This window comes from Arachis ipaensis, chromosome B08 (assembly GCF_000816755.2).
Source record: "Arachis ipaensis cultivar K30076 chromosome B08, Araip1.1, whole genome shotgun sequence".
Taxonomy (NCBI): domain Eukaryota; kingdom Viridiplantae; phylum Streptophyta; class Magnoliopsida; order Fabales; family Fabaceae; genus Arachis; species Arachis ipaensis.
Window position 1 is genome coordinate 121,533,531 of NC_029792.2, and position 9,877 is coordinate 121,543,407.

Below are 9,877 nucleotides of genomic sequence, written 5' to 3' on the forward strand. Positions count from 1 at the left end.
ACTTTTCAAAAGTAAAACAAATTTTATTGTGGCTAGCCTGCCATCCTACCAAAAAAATTAGGTGGGTAGAATTTTCAGACCATTAGATTTTTTTTTTGAAACAGACCGACTCACTCTATTTATTGGCAGACTTTTGGCTAGGTGGGATGAATTTGTGTGTTTGCCACTCCTAAATAATGCTTTCTTGCGACAAAATAACTCCAAATTCGTTAACCGGAAAAAAAAAAAAAACACTCCAAATTCTATGAAATTCATAGCATAATATTAATATCAATTAGTTGACACAATTACTACTCTCAAATTAATTTCATAGAAAAATAAAATCAACTAGTCTCTTCAAAGTTAAATCGTATTTTATTAGGATTGTTCAATATGGAAAAAGCTTCGGAATCTATTAAAGGCCTGTTTCGGAAGCTTCAAAAAAATTTTTTTTTTAACTTTTGATTTATGAAAAGTAATAGTATTAATGTTTGGTGTAATTTTCAAAATCAAATTGCGGCTTTTTAATAAGCTATTTAGGGCCCGTTTGGATAGGTTCATAAGTGACTTTTTTTAACTTTTAACTTATAAAAATGTGCAGTATTAATGTCTAGTACAATTTTCAAAACAAAATTGCAACTTTCTAAAAAGTTATTTTGATACTTAAGAAGAAGTTAAAAAAAAATGACTTCTCTAATAACAAAAAGCTTTTTATTACTTTTTTCTTAAAATAAGTACTTTTAGAACTAAAAAAATCAAATACAAAATAACTTATTTATAAGCTACTTTTAATATAAGCATTTATTGTTTAAGCTATTTCTTCAAAAGTAACTTAATTAAGTTGTTTATCCAAACTCGACCTTAGAAGTTTATAGAGAAGTTAAAAAAAAGGGGTAAGTATGGTTTTGGTTCCTAAAGTTTAGTGCTAGAATCGAAATCGTCCCTCTTGTAATTTTCGTATTAAAATCATCCTTAACGTTTTTATTCGTATTAAAATCGTTTTTTTTATTTTTTTTGGACAAAAATACCCTCACCACTACCAACATAATTACTTCCTCCACCACCACCACCACCAATACCAACACCACCGCCACAACCTCCACCAACACCAACATACACCACCACCAGCACCACCAAGGACGATTTTAATACGAATAAAAACGTTAAGGACGATTTTAATACGAAAATTACAAGAGGGACGATTTCGATTCTAGCACTAAATTTTAGGGACCAAAACCATACTTACCCCTAAAAAAATGACTTCTTCTAATACTACTATTTTTTATCATATTTTTATAAAATAAGCATTTTTAGAACTAAAAATCCAAACATAAAATAACTTATTTATAAGTTACTTTTAATATAGTCATTTATTATTTAAACTATTTTTTCAAAAAAAAATTAATTAAATTGTTTACTCAAACTTCCTAATTAGTATCTTTCAACTAAGTTAGTTAATTCTCCATTCTAAGTTAGATATTGTCATGGCAATTACTTTGGTACTCTCAGAATAAATTACATTTTCTTATATGTTATCTCATAATAAGAAACTAATTGTATACGTATGTAATACATAAAATAATTTTTTAAACATTTTAATGAATATAGAGTATTATATTTAAACTAAACTCTAAATAATTAATCAAATCATTTTCATTTTTATAAGATTATAACAATTTAAAAGTATTTGCATAATTTTAAAATATATTTAATGCGTATTTAAAAAATTTATCATCCAAACTTTAATATGTATTGAATTAAGTAAATATAAAATTATTTTATGTGTTAATATACAAAATAAACGTATTGTATAATACAAAAGAAAATATTATTACTCATTTACTCTTGTATATTTATGTGGGAGACTCTAGTGCGGCTAAGATTTTTATGATCACCGTGCCTATGTTAAGTTGTTGACCATTGAAAATCCAACACATAAAAATTAAAATACTCTTATAGGGAGGGAAGCTAAGATTGAATTTTGCTATTTATTTGATTTGAGGAATTTGGAGTTTGGACCACTGCACACCAAGCTTGTAGAAACATCGATATTTTAAAAATTAATTTAAAAAAATTTTAAGGAGTTACGCGGGACGGTAAATTAATAATAGTATATAATAAATATTAAAAATTGTTATGTTTTGTAGAAATAAATTAAATATGTGTAAATTGAAGTTAAATTTAAAAGGTATTTTATTTTAAATAATTTGTAGTACAAAAGATTTGGACGGGAGTTGTAAACAATTTTAAACATTTTTATTTGGTGGTTTCATTTTTGCATTTGTTTTAGTTGATGGACTTAGTCATCTTATGTGGCGCTCTTCCTCCTTTTTTTGTTGGTTGTTAGAGTTTGTGCTTTCTTCTTTTTGTCGTAGGTTCTTCTGAAGATATGTTTTTTATGAATTGTTGAATTTGATGCACTTTCTATTGTGTTATTTGGTTCCATCTTTGTATGTATGTTCTTCTTCTGAAGATGTGTCTTGAATTTGTATGGTTTTCTTTTTCGTTAATCTCTTGATGGGGTGGTGCTTCAATGTCATTATTTTTCTAAAATGTCATTAGATTTAAAGCAGTTGTGCCCAATAAATTTTTTGCGTCGCCATCAAATAGTACAAAAGTTATTGTAACACTTTGATCTAAAACCTTTAATTGAATTCTGAACCTAAAATAAGTATTGGGCTAACAACTAATAATTTGATAGATGAGATTATGAAAAGTATATAGAATTACCTTATTGTTGGATATTGTGGTGTTTGATTACATGTGCCACAAATGTAGTTGTTTCTTTTTTTTACATATGCTTTCTTCTAACACTTTTTACATTTAACACAGTTCCATCCTAATTTGTCATCAATTTCGTTTATAGTTGCTAAAATTGTGAAGATCTTTTTCTATTCCAATATTCAATTTATGTTATCATTAGGTATATGGTATTTGAGTAAGTATGAATATATGATGCATGTTGTGATTTTTTTTTGTCATACCTGATCATCAGATTCTCATTGCATGGCCATTAGATCTAATCGTTCTGCTCTGAAAGAATGATGCTCTATTGAGTAAGTTTGAGATATGCAGTTCGAAAATAATTTTTTTGTGCTAAATTTGATGTTATGTGAAGGAATAGTGATAAGAGACTTATATATATAGTTTAAATGGTATAGAATTTAAATACTTATAATGTAAAATTTATTATGATTAATAATATTATTATGACATTTGTAATATGGATGTTTATTACCTTTGGTGAGTTATTTATAAAAATTAATAAATTTATTGTATTGTTTATAACGGTAAGATATAATAAATATAGGAATATGAATTCAATGTATTTGGATGTTACAAATTTATTGGATTCTATTTTTTAAATTTTTATTTGAATATTTTATTTTTTTGCTGATTTAAAAATAATAGTTGATTTGACAAAAATTGAGTGGTTGATTATAAAGTTGTGCCAAATAATAATTATTCTAAAGTTGGCAATGCAATTAACGTAGTCAATGGCTAAACTTATAGAGTTGCGATCAACATAATTATTGTAATAATTATATATTTAGATTTGTATCCATGCATGATGCATCTTGTATGTACAAATATACACAAAAAAAGCTAAAAGTTAAACATTTTTAGTAAAAAAAAAAAAATAGTTAATTAGTGTTTTGAGGTAAACATGCATGCATGATGCATTTTATATACTACAAATATATCTAATATGAAAATGTATGTCTAATATCATATATTTTTTTGTTTCGTTTTGATACTCTTTTAATAAATTTGTTTGTTTTTTTTTTAGTTTTCAAATATTCTTTTCAAAATTTATATTGGTAAAATAAAATAGAATTTGTTTTTAATAATAAGTAAAAACTACAATAATAATTCTTTGTACCTAGTGTTACTTCTAAAAATTAAAATGATTATTTTTTTTTACCAAAGATACAGAGACTCGAACTCGCAACCAATATGGGAGACTATGCTATTTGAGGTATAACTCATTGGCAAAAATTAAAATGATTATAATAAACATAATTATAATAATAAAATATAACGGTAAGATATAAATTAATTGTTGCGGTTATAACTTTATTGTATTGTTTATAACGGTAAGATATAATAAATATAGGAATATGAATTCAATGTATTTGAAGGTTACATATTTATTGGATTCTATTTTTTAGTTTTTTATTTGTATATTTTATTTTTTTTGCTGATTTGAAAATAGTAGTTGATTTGGCAAGAATTGAGTGGTTGATTCTAAAGTTGTGCCAAGTAAGCAATATTATTGACATGTCATTAGTAGGAGGAAAGAAATGTCTCAAAAGTAATGTGATGCATGCTTATGTATCTACTTTTATATATTAAGAATAGATTAATATTTAAAAATCATCAAATAATTTAATAAGTTTAACTAAATTATTATCTAACAATTTTTAAATATCAATTTTACATAAAGACAACTGCTAAACTAAATGTGAATCTTTATCATAACATAAATATGCTTTATTTCATTTTTTTTAATATTAACCGCCACGTTTTCTCCATCCCTAAGTCACCCAAACTTCTTTCCCATCGTCCTCTTCATTCCTCCAATGATACAAGTTCCCCTTTTCTTGCACAAAAGCAAAATGGGAACCAAATCTCGTTTTCATTGGACATATTCTAAAATTCCAATCGTACATTGTACATAACCTTTCGAAAAGTCTAAAATTGGTAAGATTTACTTGCTTGTAAACTGTAATTTGTCTTATATTCTTAGTTCATTCTTAAACGTTTTTTTAGTAAATAACGAGCATGACTTTTTTTTTAATTAAATAAATAATAATTATTTTTTATATCAATGAACCGTGAATATCTGTGACAGATAAATTGCTGAATATCTCTCACGTGATCTGCCATACGAGCTATCATGGGATGATGTTTTCATCACGTGCGGGTGCACGCACGCCATCCATGTTGGGGACGATGCTTGCAGAGGCGGTGTAAACATCCTACTGCCGAGACCAGGCATTCTTAAAAAAAAATCATTGATAATTTGAGACTTAACTCAGATATATGCTTTAAAGAGATAGAAGAGATTCCATGCATGTTTTGCCCTCATAAACCGAAAGGGTCCATACCTATGATAGTAAGAAGCTGAGAATAAAATTACAGGTGATGCTATTTCTTTGAAAACAGCATAAGCTCTATAAAGTCTTTTATAATGGCTTCTCTTTCAAATGTCTTTATAATTAATGAAATGCAGGTGAAATTAAACCTTTTGCTTCTAGAAGATATTAGTGATGATATTGATTTTTGTTTCAAACTTGCAAAGGAGGAATCTGTTATCATTCTTCCAGGTACAATTGTGCAGAACATGATTTCACTTCTAAGTCACTATTATAGAAGAAGCAACTTAGACAATTTGGAAATTTATGTGCCTAACTAAATTATTGTGAGAGATTGAAAAACTGCAAAGCTAATATTTAAGGGATTTGGATCCTCTAAATTTTAAATTTTATTTTAGAAGGTAAAGTGTGATTTATCACAATTTATTTTATAGATGGGACAAAAAAAAATACGAGAGAGAAAATATTCAATGGTAAAAGATCTTACTTTATTCTTTAAAGTAAAAATCTAAGATTTAAAGGATCCAAATCTATATTTAAGTCCTCTTTTAGTTTTTGATATAACTAAAACTCTAAAATGCTCTCATAATTTAATTTGGATTCTTTTGCTTGAATTTAGTTTACAAACAAAAATAACATTTCTTTCCAGGAACAACGGTTGGACTAAAAGATTGGCTTCACATTACTTTCATCGCCATCCATCTGCCCTTGTAGAAGGTTTGAAAAAGGTCAAAGTTTTCTGCCAAAGACATGCCAGAAAATGGCCGAAGCAATGTTGAATCCAGGAAACAAAATGGCTATACTAAATATGTTATGGCTACTAAATTTTCAAGTGTTTCAAGAAGATGGGTGTTCTAATAATTTTAGTTATTGATCTAACCATGTATTATGTATGTATTTTTATAATAAAGATCAATATCGAAAAGCACTAGTACCAAAGTTCCTGGTACATGTTATAACCTTCCTAAAGATTAATGTCACTGCTTTGGATTTAGATCAAACATCAACTATTTAATTTGCCATTGCAGCATATATATAGTGGAGATCAGATCCTCATTGCAGGACCAATGTAGCATCATCCTTATCAAATGAAATGTATTAATTTCATTGCAGTATATTACATAGAAGTTTCCAATATTTTTTTCAGAGATTTGGAAATGAAGATATTCTGCGAACTATTATAAGCATTTTACAACCCACCCTGTTGCATTACTTGATTAAAGGGAGAAAAATTAATGCTCCTAATGTCTTTTGATCCCTAACAGTAGCATTATTTCTGGCTTACTTCGTCATCAACCTTAACCTTAGTCCCACAGCAAGGCTTTTTGTTGCTGTGTTCCATACTTTTTGCCATTTTCGCACTGCAATCTACATCTTTGTTACTAAGATCACTCCTCCGCTCCAAGAACTCCAAGTTTTCTTTCCAAACTTCTCGTTTGAATAAACCGCCTTCTTCCAAATAGGAATTGGAGCTTTTACTTCATCTATTATAAATCTACGTGCCTCCAGTGCATCAGCCCTGTGAACAGATGAGACGGCGATGAAGATATTTGTTTCTCTTACAGGGACTGTGCCTAGGCGATGCGCAACAGCAATGGAATATAGATTCCATGACACTCTTGCAGATGAACAGACATACTTGATACAATGTATTGCCATTGGAACATAATCTTCATACCTCAACTCTAAAACTGTCTTACTTTCGAAAGTGTCGCGTGTCGTGCCTACAAAAGTAGCAATATATAGCACCAGCTTGTGGAGAACTTCATATATTTAGCAATGTCTATCGTGTTCTCTGAGATTTCGACCAGATTTTTATTATCTTCAGCAGCCATATCTACTAGAACTTCAGATAACGCGCGCGGATCCTTTTCTGTTCTCACATTTATTGGAGTAGGCAAAGTTGAGTAACATGTTCTTCAAATTGATCAAAGCATTTCATACAAGACATGTGAAGCTGATGCAATATCAACTTAAAACAAAGGCATCAAATAACCTATAAAAACAGAGAAAAACAAGGTCAAGCTTAGAAATAATATGCTTAGGCCCTTGAATATGGATGGCGGCTCTCCCCTAACTTAAGCATTACTGATTCATCAAACTATAACAATTCATTAGCAAAATTCTACTCAGATGATAATTAAGTCCAAAGTTCATATTAGTATAATTTAAGTTGGTAGAAACTCACATAGGCTTCATGCATTGAAAATTAAAAACCACAATTTAGCATGTAACAGATTTCAATTATCAACTTCATATCTGCATGTGAGTCTCCACCACTTAAATTGCCTTCAATCAAATGTAAGTGTCAGCCCTACAATATGTTCTGCTGCAGTGCATTCATTTCTAAATTGGATATTCCACGTAAATCCAGCAAAATACAAAAAAAAAAAAACATCTCGGCAAAAATGTACTCTTGATTAAAATATAAACCCATTAAATAACAATTTTGGCATCAAGGAAGTTTTTTTCCTTCTAAAAGACTAGAATTGTAATTATGAATCACAGAAGTTTACTACCCACTTAGTAATTTAATATCAGATTAAGAAAAAAAACATACCACTATGTAGCATCTATAAGAGTTTTTGAGTTTGAGAAACCCTAGGAAGTGGAGTGAATCTAAGTCAGGGAATTGAAATCACATAAGAATTCAATGATAGTAAAAGTATGGAATTGAAATCAGACAGAAAGAATACTCACCTTAATCAAGAACAGTAAGTCAGTAACACCTCTTCTCCAGAGCAAATTGGAGACGAATGTTGAAGGAAACAAGTTGGACGCGTACTCTAAGTGCCATCTAAGCTAAGGTGGCTTCATTGGGTCACGGGATTAACAATCCAATCCCACCTTTTGTTTTCAATGTGAACCAACTCAAACTTCTCTGTTTTATTTGAAAATTGATATATATTTGGAAGCATATTAATTCTTGTGTGAATATAAAAATATCAACTATCTTTATATATATATATATCCACTAAAATTTAGATCTCCTGTTTTTTCACGTCATTCTTGAATGTGTTTTTTTATACATTTGTTTAACTAAACACCTAAACCTTTAAACAATAATGGTTGTGTGTATACATCATTGTTTTATTGCATAACTGCACCATGTCGCTGTATTGTTGGCTAATAATAATAATAATAATAATAATAATAATAATAATGTTATTGGTCCTTCTTTTTCTTTTTCATCTTGTTGTAGACAAGGTGTTTGATAAAATGTTGAAGTTATGGATAAGAGTATCTAAAACTGGTGGAACTGTTTGTGGACTCTTTGGTTCATTTGTTTTTATGAATTCTACATTTTTAGCTCAGCTGTTGTTAGAGATTTATGAGCGAAATTCTGTACCAAAAGCCTAAGAAGATTGTTAATGTCATCAATAAAGTCAATGAGAAGAGAATAATTTCTGGTGATAAAGGAAACAATGCTGCTTTTACCAATGGTGATGATCTTTCTCCTATTGTTCTTCTTCATGGGATTTTTGGATTTGGCAAAGGGGTAAGATTTACCAAGTACTAATCTCCTTTTCTTTTTCGGCTTCAAAGTTACACTTTTTTTTTAGCTTTTGTTGGGTTGGACTAAGCTTTTCTATCTTCCAATAAATAATAATATGATAAATTAATAATATAATTTGATTTTAATTTTTTTTGCTGAGTGTTTTATTGTACATAATTGTTGTTTTCTCTTTTGGAAATTGGATGCTTTGTCATACTTTATTAGGGCAGAAAAGAAAGATGAAAGGGTTCTAGTTCTGAATTTGGGGTCTTTAACCAACGTCTATGATAGATGAGGTTCTAAGACTTAAGAGAAGAAACATTAATAATTTATGTCCAATGTTCATTAATGTGTTTTCCTCTTAATCCGTTGTGTGTGATTTTCCAACAATTTTTTTTTTAATTTTGATTACTTGTTTATTTATTTATTTATTTTTATTTCAAGGCACAAGAATTATTCTATTATTTGAAGGGTGGCCAAGTTGATTATGGAGAAGAGCACAGCAAGGCTTGTGGACACTCACAATTTGAAAGAATCTATTAACAAGGTTTGAGGGATCATTCATTCATTCATTCAATGTTTTCAGTTTGTTTTTGTTTTTTTGCACCGCACTCTGTTTTGCTTTCTTTGTATTTTTTCACAGAGTTTCAATAGTGTATTTGTTGTGTTATTAGGATGGCAGGGCACTATCCTGAATGGGACGAGGATCATCCTATTCATTTGTAATTACGTAGAATAATATTATATATAATTATATTTGGAACTATTGATATTGAGAATTTTTTTTGTTATACAGATTTATGTTTTATATTGAGAAATTGTGTTATAAAAAATTTAATTTTTAAAATTTGATATTAAAAGATAAATTTTTAATTTGAGAGAATATGTAAATGAGATGAGATTAATGAATGATTTGAAATTAAAAATAAATAAATAATACAAGATTTATGAAGGTTTAAAAAGTTCACAAAATAGTTAATTGTTGTCAAATTAAAAAATCAATTTGTGGAGGTTTTAAACTGCCATAAAAGTGATTTCAAATCGCCACAAAAATTTAATATAAAATCTCTCCTAAACACATGTAACCCCCCCAAAATGGATTGTGGAGATTTTTAAAAACTCTCACAAAGTATCTCGTGACACCTCAAATTTTAGGAGTTTTAAAAATCCCCACAAACCATTTGATAAGGGTTATAAACCTCTACAAATAAGAGAAAAAACTGTCACAAATAAACAAAAACCTTATAGTGAAAAAGAGTAATCATATTTCTACATTATAATATTTATAATTTTTTAATTGGTC

At 28.6% G+C, this 9,877-nt stretch overlaps 1 long non-coding RNA gene and 2 pseudogenes across 1 annotated transcript; 2 read left to right on the forward strand and 1 right to left on the reverse strand.

Annotated features, from left to right (window-relative positions):
- Positions 4,994-7,087, forward strand: LOC110266083 (annotated as a pseudogene).
- LOC107613482 overlaps positions 6,160-9,877 on the reverse strand; it is a 14,898-nt pseudogene continuing 11,180 nt past the window's right edge.
- On the forward strand, positions 7,831-9,132 carry LOC110266084. Its single transcript, XR_002353014.1, has 2 exons — positions 7,831-8,577; positions 9,019-9,132. It is a non-coding gene; the product is annotated as an uncharacterized LOC110266084 (long non-coding RNA).